This window comes from Poecilia reticulata, linkage group LG6, assembly GCF_000633615.1.
Source record: "Poecilia reticulata strain Guanapo linkage group LG6, Guppy_female_1.0+MT, whole genome shotgun sequence".
NCBI lineage: Eukaryota > Metazoa > Chordata > Actinopteri > Cyprinodontiformes > Poeciliidae > Poecilia > Poecilia reticulata.
In genome coordinates this window covers 7501109-7513706 of record NC_024336.1, presented here as the reverse complement: position 1 = coordinate 7513706, position 12598 = coordinate 7501109, and the positions used below count along the sequence as shown (strand labels likewise).

Below are 12598 nucleotides of genomic sequence, written 5' to 3'. Positions count from 1 at the left end.
CTGAAGCTGCTGCCCCCGCGACCCGACCCCGGAGAAGCGGAAGAAAATGGATGGATGGATGGATGGATGGATGGATGGATGGATGGATGGATGGATGGATGGATGGATGGATGGATGGATGGTATGTTTTCTGGCCCAAAATTGGCCCAAGTCTTTAACTAGTTTTAGACACTGAGGGAAGAAAGTTATGTGGAATTAGCTCATGTCATGCATTGTATCTTCCATTCAGCTTGACCGCATACTGATATCTGTTTTAAGATGGCCAGTCTGAACTCACTTCAGTCATGTTGTACTTTCATGTGTTTTATCTGGGTTGACTAGCCACTGTTTTTCTGCTCCCTAACTGCGGTGAGCGGACCATCTTGTTCATGCTGGTGACAGCATCTCACTGTGATTTTTAAAATATTTGCTCTGCGCTGTGACTGCTCCAAGCTAGTGTTATGAAGCAAACAAAGATAATCTGCCCTCAGGGGAAATTATGGCTCAGATATTGATACTGTATAACACACTGATCCCTCTGTGGGTAGTTGTCACTGTGACTTTATCTGTCCTGTGGCCCACAGCAAAACAGACTGACCATGTGGCAAGAAGACTCATTACTTCACTTTACAGGCTGTCATAACACTGACAGCCCCGGGGAACATTCCTGAGGCGAAAGCAAAGAGAACAAAGCAGGTGAGTAATTTCTTAACCCTTGTGGGTGCGAAGACTGAAGCAACTGATAAGTGATATGGGTGTGGGGTCGGATGGACCCCATTTGTAAACACAAGAGTTAAAAGTGAGATTAAATCTGTCACAATTTGTTTTACATGGCAGATTAATGTCTAAGTGGAAAATAGCAATTACATTCACAGCTTGGGTACCAGCTTGTACCCCTTAGCACATTTCGATTTAGGGATCTTCTCAAAGCCATTTCATAAATAACACTGTCTAAGACAGTGGTGTCCAAAGTCGGTCCTCGAGAGCCGGCATCCTGCCCGTTTTAGTTCTCTCCCTGGTGGTAGTAACAACCTTTTCAGCTTTTCAATGTTCTTCTTAGGACTTCTAATGAGCCATCATTTGATCCAGGTACATTAAACCAGAGAGAGAACTAAAACATACAAGATGCCGGCCCTCCAGTACCGACTTTGGACACCACTGGTCTAAGAAGTCAAATCTGTTAGCACAACAGAAGCTGCTTGGAAAGCTTTCTGATCTGCTGCAGTTGTTCGAACAGTAGAGTGCTTATTTTGAAAAAGAGGGCCATGAAAGTCAGTAAAATACTGTTTGAAGGTCATACCCTTTTGTTGATCTGAGCAGATGGACTGGCTTGTGAGATAAACCTTTCAGATGGAGGGTCGATGTGGGTGATCCTACACTGCACGGACAAAACGGATTCAAACACAGAGAATGTTCATTATGGATAAACAGCTGTGTTTCAAATGAGTCCAATTATACAAAACTGACAATTTTAGTATTTTCGTTGAATACGATGCTTGCCACTATTGTATTTGGCACTACTTTGTGAAGCGGAAGGTTACGCGCTTATAAAAACAATAAAGGCGGTGCCTCCCTGCTTTTTCTTCTTTTCGTTCTCTGTGTGTTCAGCCACAGAGCAGGGCAGCGTGGCTACCAGTTGAATTGATAATGTCTCCTGTCTCCTATTTATTTTCTTAAGTAAGTTAATACTTCTGCAAAGATGTATTCACAAGGTACAGATGATGACAAAGAGTCCGGAGACTCCCGTGGAAATAATAGGAGATCCGCTGAAGAAGTATCTACAGGTTATAGGCCCAGGCAAGTTCCCAGTATGGCAGTGCACGGAAGGGGATTGCCGCCACGGTTTGACGAAGACGAAGCCCGCTACCACATCTGGGAACCAAGGTTTTTAGCGTACTTAAAAACCATCAGTCTTAAAGAAGCTATCCTTGGAAGTGAGCTAGCGACGGGAGCTGATGTACAAGAAACTACAGAAAGTGGTAGGAAAAACGAACTAGCATATGCAGAACTGTGTGGTTGATTGGATAAGATGCTAACTCTAATCCTCTACGAAGCGCCAGATGACGGCACGAAAAGCCTAGAAATATTGAGACGCCATTTTGAGTCTGAAGAAAAACCGCGAATTGTCGGGCTATACACAGAGCTAACCAATGTGCTAATGGGTGAAGGGGAAGCTTTAGTGGACTATTTAGCCTGTGTTGAAAAGATAGTGGCCGCGTTAAACAGAGCTAAAGAGACCCTTAGTGATGCACTTCTGACAGCAATGGTGTTAAAAGGTCTCACGGATGAATACAACCCATTTTCTGTGCATGTCACTCAGACAAAAGAAACGCTAACTTTCAACGAGTTCAAGGCAAGGCTGAGGAGCTTTGAATGCACACTGCGCAGGCCCCGGACAGACGAAGTAATGACTGCAAATTACAGATAGTCAAAATCTAAGTTTAAAGAGAAGAAATATTTCAATGGAGAATGCTTTATTTGTGAGAAAATGGGGCATAAGGCAAAGGACTGCAGAAACTAGGAGAAGAAAACTCAGCGCAGGTGGACTAACGTACAAAACAGTAACGAGGTGGCTGCCATTACAGACACTGGACTGTCCTTAACTGTACGTGTTAAGGACAGGCATAAAATCACGGTTGAAGAAGAGACACTTGTGCTTCGGTTGAGTGAATGGCAACCCCGCAGCACACAGCAGCAAGATCTACTTGTGGACAGCGGTGCCTCTGCCCACATTATGACTCACGAGAGTGCCTTCATCAAATTTGATGAGACTTTCCAGCCCAAGAACCACATCATGCAGCTGGCAGATGGAACACGGATCACCGGCAGTGTCCTGAGGAAAGGAGATGCGCAGATCAAGATGACCGACTGCGAGGGAAAAGTTGTGAGTGTAAAACTCACAAATGCACTCCTGATTCCAGGATACCCACAAAACATCCTATGGGTGGATGCAGCAACTTCGAAAGGAGCAAGATTCAACTTTGAGAAGAATAACAACAAAATGATCCTTCCTAATGGTACAACATGTAAAATGAAGGTAAAAGACAGATTGTACTACTTTGACATTGTCACAGAGAAAAATGTAATTGGTGATGACTCTTGCAATGTATCTTTGGATCTAAAAGCATGGCATGAGATAATGAGGTCATTGCAACTATGATGATTGTGACGGTCCGACCAGTAAAACAAAAGGACAAAGGCATATATAAAAATATATTTTCTATTTATTTTTTCCAAAGAATATCTTAACAAAAAGGTTCAACAACAAATCTAAAAAATATAACAAAACGGGCCCAAAAGAAATCAACTGAGGCAACATAACTCAAGATAACAAACCAAAACACTGACTTAACAATGAACACACAGGGGAATTTATACAAACAGGCTAGCCTACACAAACGAGGAGGGGTAGGGAAGGAGACAAAGACAAATAATGTATAAACATAAATGACTAATTTAAACTAAAACATTTTAACTTTATCACAACTATAAAAACCAAAATAAACTAATACCAAAAAGGTTTTAGCAATTATGCCATTAGTGGAGAGAGGCTATGCTATTAGTGGAGAGAGGCAGATTGTTTCACATCAAGTCCCCTGCTTCCAGCAGCCTGATGGACTCTTCCACTTCCTGGTTTTCTTTTGAGCCAACCCCCTTCTGCCAGCCAGTCCTTAAACTCAGCAAAACAAAATATTAATGATCTTAAATAAACATAAGGCGTTTACTAACTGTGTGCACCCAAATTAGTAAACAACCTAATGCAATAACCACCACCAAAGAAAAAGTGAAATTCTAAATATATTATATGAAACACTTAAATACTAACACTGAGGAAAAGATGGAGGATCCTCCACAATGATATTGTAAAACTTGAAACAATTGTAAATGGTATGAAAATCAAAGACAAAACTTTCAGACCCAACCAATGTGAAATTTGTCTAGAGGGTAAATTTTCACAAAGCAGAAACGGACAAAGTGATGTGAGGGCCAAAGAGCCATTAGAGCTAGTACATACAGACCTGGGTGGACCTATTTCACCAGAGTCATTTGAAGGGTGCAAGTATGCCATTACTTTCACTGATGACTTTTCTGGTGCCAACTATGTGTACTTTCTTAGAAACAAAAACAAGGCAGTTGAGGCGACCAAGCAGTTCTTGGCAGACACAGCGCCTTATGGTAAAGTAAAACGCCTGAGATCTGACAACGGGACAGAATTTGTGTCAGAAGAGTACCAGTCATTGTTGAGGGACAATGCTATAAAGCAGTGGTCCCCAAACTTTTTCCTGTGAGGGCCACATAACGTTTCCCTTCTCTGGTGGGGGGCCGGAGTCAGTTTGTAACAGAAGAAGTATTACATGTTTATCACCTGCGCTGCCTGAAATTGTTGACGGGGATTGGGGGGGTGACTGACTAGTATATATTCCATTGAGGTAAAGTAACTTTAACATATGAATTCCTCATATGTTAACATGAAGGCTCGTTTTGAAGTATAAGCTGCTACTTACAGGCATTGCTTCGAAGTATTCGACCTGGAATGCGGTGTTCATAACAAACAAGTGTGTTCTTCTGCTCTACCGCTAGCAAACAACCGTACTGGTTAAATAACATAAAAGTCAAGCAGTTCCCTAAAAGTCCAACAGATGGCAGCAATGCACAATGCAAAACAAAACATCCACAGTTTACAGGACACACTTCCTGCTAAAGAGCCCCCTGGTGCTTGAAGAAAAATCCACATATAAACCGGAAAATACAATATATGAAAAAAAATCTGAATGCTCTCTGGTATTGTTCAGGGGGCCGGACCAAATGTGGAGGCGGGCCGGATCCGGCCCGCGGGCCATAGTTTGGGGACCACTGCTATAAAGCATGAGAGGTCAGCGCCCTACTGTCCCCATCAAAATGGGACTGCAGAGAGAAATTGGTGCACATTATTTAAAATGGTCCGATGCGTGCTGATTGAGTCAGGTTTATCCAAAGAGCTATGGCCTTATGCAGCCAGGACAGCTACAGTCATAAGGAACAGGTGTTACTGTAAGAGAACAGGGAAAACACCCTATTTCCTTTTCACTGGAAAGAGACCAGATCTGTCAAAAATGAAAAAATTTGGTTCCAAATGTATGGTGTATGAGCAAAACAAAAAGAAGCTTGAGCCTAAAGGCAAAACGGGAATCTTTGTTGGTTTTGATCGTCATTCACCAGTTCATTTGGTTTATTTTTCAGAGACAAACAAGGTTCAGAAACACAGACTGGTCCACTTCATTGAAAAGAGTGACTGAGAGGCATACACAGACTGACTGGGACCAGCCAGAGGACCACTACATAGAGTGGGTAATGACACCTAGTCAAAGTAGTCGACCATTGACTGAAGAAACAGGACAGGCGGTCGCAGACATTGAGAAAGACACAGAAATGGACACAGGTCCAACTACTGATGCACAGACTCCACGTACTACAGGTTGAGTTAGAAAGAAACCTAAATACTTGGAAGACTATGAGTGCACAGTGCAGAGCAGTAACATAACCATTGACTACTGTTACAGAGCTATAGTTGGGCTACCACAGACCTATAAAGAGGCTTTGGCATCACCAAAATCTAATATGTTGAAAAAGGCAATGAAAGATGAAATGATTAAAGAGAACAACACCTTCTCACTTGTGCCATTACCAGAGGGTAGGCAGAGAGTGGGGGGAAGATGGTTATATGCTCTCAAGGAGGATGACAAGGGGAATTAAACATATAAAGCTAGATATGTAGCAAAGGGATACAGTCAGGTAGAAGGACTTGACTATTCAGAGACATTTTATTTTCCCCAACTGCAAACTTGACTTCATTACGAGTGTTGATGCAACTAGCTGCACAACATGACCTTACACTGAACCAGATGGACGTTAAAGCCGCATACTTACATGCACTCATTGACCATGAAATATACATGGATCAACCTGAAGGTTTTCAGGTTAAATCAAAGAATGGTGAGCGACTTGTGTGTAAGTTAAACAAATCTATCTATGGGCTCAAACAATCAGGGAGGAACTGGAATATGATGCTCCATGAGTTCCTGATGTCAAATGAGTTTGAACAGAGCCAAGCTGATCATTGTATCTACACAAAGTTTTCTGACGAAGAAAATGTGATTTTGTTAGTGTGGGTTGATGATATAGTTGTGGCTGCAAGCAATGAGACGTGTCTAAGAGAGATCAAAGAGAAACTGAAAAGTACGTTTAAAATGAAAGATCTTGGCCATCTCACACGTTTTGTTGGGATTGACTTCAAACAAAACAAAGGTTCTATCAAAATGAGCCAGTCCAAATACATAGAGAAGATACTGGAGAGGTTTGGTATGGCTGAGTGTAAACCCAGAGGCACTCCTAGTGAAATCAAATGTGATCTGGTTCCAGAAGGAGAGCAAACTGATCAAAGAAGATACAGAGAAATGCTAGGTAGCCTAATCTACATCATGACCTGTACTAGGCCTGATATCAGCTGGATTGTAAGCAGACTGTCACAACAAATGTCTGATCCCAGAGAAAAACATATGACAGCTTTAAAGCATGTGTACAGAAACTTACAAGGGACTAAGAACTATGAGTTGTGTTATAACAAGTGTGACACTAAACTAGAGCTCATAGGATACTCTGATGCTGACTGGGCCAATGATGTTCTCGACAGGAAGAGCACTACACGCCATTGCTTTAGTCTAAGTCCAAGTGGAGCTGTTGTTTCATGGAAAACAAAGACAGCAGATTGTTTCATTGTCAACATGTGAGGTTGAGTATGTAGCATTAGCAGCTACCATCCAAGAAGCGCTCTATCTATCTCAGCTACTACAGGACATGGACCACAGTTTTGAGCAAACTGCAAAGGTGTTTGAAGATAACCAAGGGACAATACGCCTTGCAAAGAACCCTGTGAATCGCCAGAGGAGCAAGCATGTGGACATTAAATACCACGCCATAAGGTCCAATGTTTTGCAGGGTAAAATAATTTTGGTCTACTGTCCGACAGAAAATATGGTCACAGATGTGTTCACAAAATCTGCCACAAGAACCAAGATTGAAAAATTTTTGTTCTTATATGTTTGGAAAATAGTGTTATGGCTAGAATGTGTGGCATCATTGAGTGGGGCTGTTGAATACGATGCTTGCCACTATTGTATTTGGCATTACTTTGTGAAGCGGAAGGTTACGCGCTTATAAAAACAATAAAGGCGGAGCCTCCCTGCTTCTTCTTTTCGTTCTCTGTGTGTTCAGCCACAGAGCAGGGCAGCGTGGCTACCAGTTAAATTGATAATGTCTCCTGTCTCCTATTGATTTTCTTAAGTAAGTTAATACTTCTGCAAAGATGTATTCACAAGGTACAGATGATGACGAAGAGTCCGGAGACTCCCGTGGAAATAATAGGAGATCTGCTGAATTAGTATCAACAAATTTTCCTCCAGTTGATCAAAACTAAGAATTTTAAAACTGCAGCAGGACTTTGACCAGAGCTGGAGAATCAAGGAAAATTTAAAAAGAAAAGCTTAACACACATTGTGATGTTTTAGGTTGAATATTACTTACTATAGCGACACTAGATGGAAACTCAGATTTGGTGAACTGTTAGTTTTAATAGGTTGATCAACAATGCCACCCTGGGAATTTCACCCAGAGAATATTTCTTTTGGTTTAAGGCACACAGGTTATGCATGAATTTAAAACATCTGAGACAGTTTCAAATTAATGAAAAACATTTATTAAATTCTTTTTAAAAATGCTGTTTTTAAAACTAGTTTCTTTTTAAGAATAGAATACGAAGGAAAACAAAGAAAATCAAAGAAAGTGCAGTAGCTGAGGTTACCGGACGGAGGGGACGCTATAGGGATGGCATCCACCAAATACAGCAAACCAAAAAAACCTTTAACACACCAGACGCAGTGAGACAACCCAAACTCAAAAATCACAGCACGCAGAAAAGGAAGGCACCGTCACCACACCAACACCGCCACCGGTCCTCAGCAACTGCAAAACAACAAAAGAAAAATAGTTAACCAATAAAACAATCTTAGACCTAATAAAAGAAAAACAATATCAGTCCGACTAAATAAAGAACAAAAAAGGCCGTAAACAAAATAAGTAAAGAAATAGAACCATCAGGACCAGGACCAGAGGCCCTCTTGTCACGCCACAGCGGGAGGTGAAATGGGTGCGCCGATGCCACACCCCAAACACCGCTTCGATGAATGCAGATAATGCCACCGCAGTCCAACTTTAAAATGAATGTTTAGAAGTTCGGGAAACGAACGCAGACAGACAGAGATCCGGGAGACGAATTCAGACAAAGCCGAGCAGAGTGGAACAAAACGAAGCAGAGCAGAACAGCAATGGTCCAACTGTGGGGGACCTAGGAAAAATTAGTCACCATTTTAAATAAAACTAACAAACTGGAGCTTAGATTAGCGTTATTTTCTTACCTGCCGATCCAAACATGCAAATACACACTCGCAGAAGGAGGAAGAGAAGGAGCGCAGTGCAGTGGCGCTTTACCGACAATCACAATTCAATTTAGATTTTCTGACCAAGATGAGCTAAAGTGCAGGGAGAGAGAACACCTACCACCAGGATCTCAGCGTAACATGCACAAGCCGGAGATTTGTTTCTTTTCGCTGCCAGAGCCCACAGGACGCAAGCCACACAGTGGGAGAACAAAGACGACACGTGCCTGAATGAACGCCGCAGCTCTTTATTTACTCACCTGAAACTATTTGTGTGGAATTGTGTATTTCTATACCACTACATTACCAAATGCAATTGCTTGTAAATCATGGCCCTATTTCAGAAAGCAGGATAAGTGAAAGTCCAGAGTGAGTTCTGGGGTACCTATGCACATATGGGTCTTCAGGATTCGCGCATAGTTCAGATAAGTTGACACTTATCCTGAATCAACTTACTACCACAATTTACTGCGTGAATCAACCCTGCTCGGTTCTAGGATCATTTGAACAAATCCTGAGTTTGTTCCTCTTTTTAAGTGAGACCTGGCACAAAATAAGGAAAGTGTGCTGTTCGGGCACAGTGAAATGCCAGCTAAAATTAGCTATAATGCTTGTTCTATTCTTTTGATATTGGAAAGCAAATACTCAGCAGAAATCTCAGTCGGCAGAAGTTGATCACACCATGATTAGAATGTTTTAACATATTTGTGAGAGGTAGTGTTTCCTCACACGCAGTTTATGTCAATGAAATTCCAGCCTGCACATTACTCATACGACACAACGAGGACATTCTTTGTGCTGCACTTTGTTTTAATGCCAACAGGATTCTGTAGCATCTAAACTGTGAATGTACAGCAGGGTTCATTTGTAGTTGTGAATTTACCACTCACATTTATGTAATGAGGTTCTCCTGTGTTCTCTGTGTGCATAGACATAATAAAGAGTAGATCCTCCATTGGCTGTTCGGGCTCAGTGAAATGCCAGCTAAAATTAGCTATAATGCTTGATGTAATACAAGGGTTCAGCCACTGCTATGAATGCTGACTGAGGCTTCATAAATCTTAAAGTTTTAATTATTCCCCAACATTGATTTCAATTGTCTGACACAAGAGCGCTACCTTGGAAATAAAACAATATTACTATTATAAATACATAAAAATAATTTATGATGGTGATAGGATGATAGAATGCCAACTGTTTAACAAATCCAGTTGCAAAATGTCTTCACTCCTAAATATTCCACAGTCAACTGTCAACTGTATTACAGAAAATGGAAGTGTTTGGAAATGATAGCAACTCAGGAACAAAGTGGTAGGCCACGTAAACTGACGGAGTGGTGTCAGCGGATGCTGAAGCGCATAGTGTGAAGAGGTCGCCAATTTTCTACACTACAGACCTCCAAACTTCATGTGGCCTTCAGATTAGATCCGGCAGGGCCGTGCAGAGACCACTAAAGGGGCAGGTGCTCAAAAAAAAAAGGACACATCTAACTGCATTCTAGGACAGAATATTAACAAAGCCTCTCAGCTTCCAGAGTTTAATAAACAATGATAAATAACAAAATTGTGAGATATACAATCAAAGGTAAGGAAAATCTCTATATAAAGCATACAACTATGCATATTTAAGATATTTTATTAGTAATTTCTTTTTGCAGATCTATTTTGTTAAAGGAAAGTATTGTCATATTCAAACCCGCAATTTAGCAAGATATGTAAATCAGAGCTAGACCACTAGACATATTTTGTCTTTACGTAATTACACTATTAAAAATGTAAACAAGGGCACAATGCAACCTTTTAGTGTACTGTAATCTATAAAAAAAGAGCTGCCTTTTTGCTACACTTGCAGTGGAGATGAAGATGGTCCATTCAGGAAAGCAGAGTTGCATCAAACTTTAACGTGGAACTGCAGAAAAAAGAAAAAAAACAAAAGCAAAAATTTAATTGTTAATGCATGTTACCATGAGAAAAGCCTACTGAGTTTAACTTAAAAAACTTTTTTCTCACATGACGTCGTGGGCAGGGCCCAAAATCACAACAAAATATTTCTGATGTGTGCAAATAAAAGTTTGTTTGGCAAACAACTTTTTAAGTTCATGAGACAAAAATGAGTTATTTAATTTAGAAAAAAGTTATTTAAACAAAACATTTTGTTCTTAAAAAAGAAATCATTAAATCATTACAATTTCAAAAGTTTTGATTACAATTTTATTTTACTTAACTGAGGTTTTTTTTTTTCCATTGAATAATTGGAGGAAAAAAATGTAACTGCATACTCTGCGAGCCAGGCCCTAAACTTACTTCAAGTCTGGGTTGAGTTTTTTCCCCTTCATTAATGACACACTTTTATTACATACATTATATCTATCATGGAAATTCAGGGTGAGTTATTTATAATTCTAAATTAATATCTTTGTTGGACTTTTATTTAAGTGCTATTCTCCTTCAAGATAAATTTACCTAACGCCAGAATAAATGCAATGTACATTATGCAGCAAAGGAAATTAGAAGACATATCCATTATGGAGATAATCGGTTTTGGACAGGCAATGTGCCCCTATTGCATAAGCAATCCTGAAGAATGACTGCTATCATTAACATACACGGAAGAAGCTTTTAGTCATCTTGCTTTGCTAGTAAAGTCGTTAGCTAGCAGCTAGCTAATAGCACAACAACAGCCTAATGTCTGTATGATAAAAATACTGAATCGATAGATAACAGTTTTTCCTCACCTGGCTGTCTCCTCCCACTCAGTAGTTCTTCAGAGAAAGGCAGACACAGAGGCCTGTCAGTGTCTGTTGCATTTCATTCTCTGCTTAAACCACTACTCCGTGCTGAAGCAGAAACAATACTTCAACGTTTTCCGTCATCTGACAAGTAGCAAATCTACTCCACTTTATTCACCAAAAACTTTTTTTTTTTTTCTAACCCTAACCCCCCCTCTGCACGTGCCTGAGCTCCGGAACTGTGCACAGAGCTTAATGGAATGGGTTTCCATAGTGACCAGCTGCAAGAAATAATTAAACATTTCTGATTTATGTATTATTTGAGTCTGGAGGATCTTTTATTTTGAAAATACTTTAACCGGATTCTCTCGGTTACTTGTGCGCCAACACTGAGCTTACAAGCAGCAAAATGAGTAAGAAACAGATCAGATGTCTTTGGAAAGTTTCTTTGCAAAGAGGAAAGGCCCAGAGAAGAGATAGGAGAATGGATTCATCCCAGAGCGGTAGGCGAGTCCCACATTACAAGCCCGCTCTGCGTAACATGCAGCGACCAGCTCGCTAATGAGGCAATGAAGCTTCAAACTGCTTCGCCACGTAGAGACCAAGCAGGCTGTGCATATGAGCAACACTTTGGGTGTCATTGTCTCTCATCACTCCCAGAAGGAACCGTCTCATTGCAGAGAAACAAGCTCAGGGCTCCCGTTAGTCATTATTGTGAGCTAAAATTTTCACAAAAATAAAATGTTCGTTTTTGTTGCGCATCTGTATCTCATTTTGAAAGATTATGTAAATGTTACCATTGCGACCAGAGTCAGAGAGCGTTTTTGCAGTGGTCGAGAGGAGATGCGTAGAGCTTGTAAGTCTTAAGTCTGGTTTAGACGGCAAGATTTAAGAATTGCCGGCCAATTCTCCAAACCTCTTTCACCACACATGACACGAGCTGAAAAAAGTACAACAGTTTCGATCGGTTTGTGTTCAGCCACACGGCAGGAGCAAAACACCACCTGCTGGGCAAATTTCTACAAATACAGATCAGTGCAGTAATTTTAAATTGACATAAAGCCTGGTACACAAAGTTGTTCAGAACTTCTGCAGCCTCTTAGATCAAAGCGCATATTTTAAGAATAAAACACTCATTATAACATTTTCTTATTGATGTTATACTAGTTTTGATTATATGTTTGGCTCATTTAGTGTTACAAATTTAGCCTGATTTAGACACTACCAGTGCTGTTAATATAAAACTACAAATTAGACTAGTTTAAGTCATGTTAATTTTAACTAAATTGTATTCTACTAATTAAATTCAAATTATTGTTAGTATTGTGTTGTCATTTTGTTTGTCCTTAAGTTTTAGTGTTTCTCTGAGGGAGATGACTTGAGATGTCTCCTCGCTGCCTGTGTGCCAGTTAATTTATGA

At 40.5% G+C, this 12598-nt stretch overlaps 1 long non-coding RNA gene across 1 annotated transcript in view; it reads left to right on the top strand.

Annotated features, from left to right (window-relative positions):
- The first annotated feature begins 106 nt into the window (after positions 1-106).
- The window catches only part of LOC108166383 (uncharacterized), a 31421-nt gene continuing 18929 nt past the window's right edge, over positions 107-12598 (top strand). Inside the window, exon 1 of the long non-coding RNA XR_001776742.1 lies at positions 107-675. This is a non-coding gene — a long non-coding RNA (uncharacterized LOC108166383). The remainder of the gene's footprint in view (positions 676-12598) is intronic.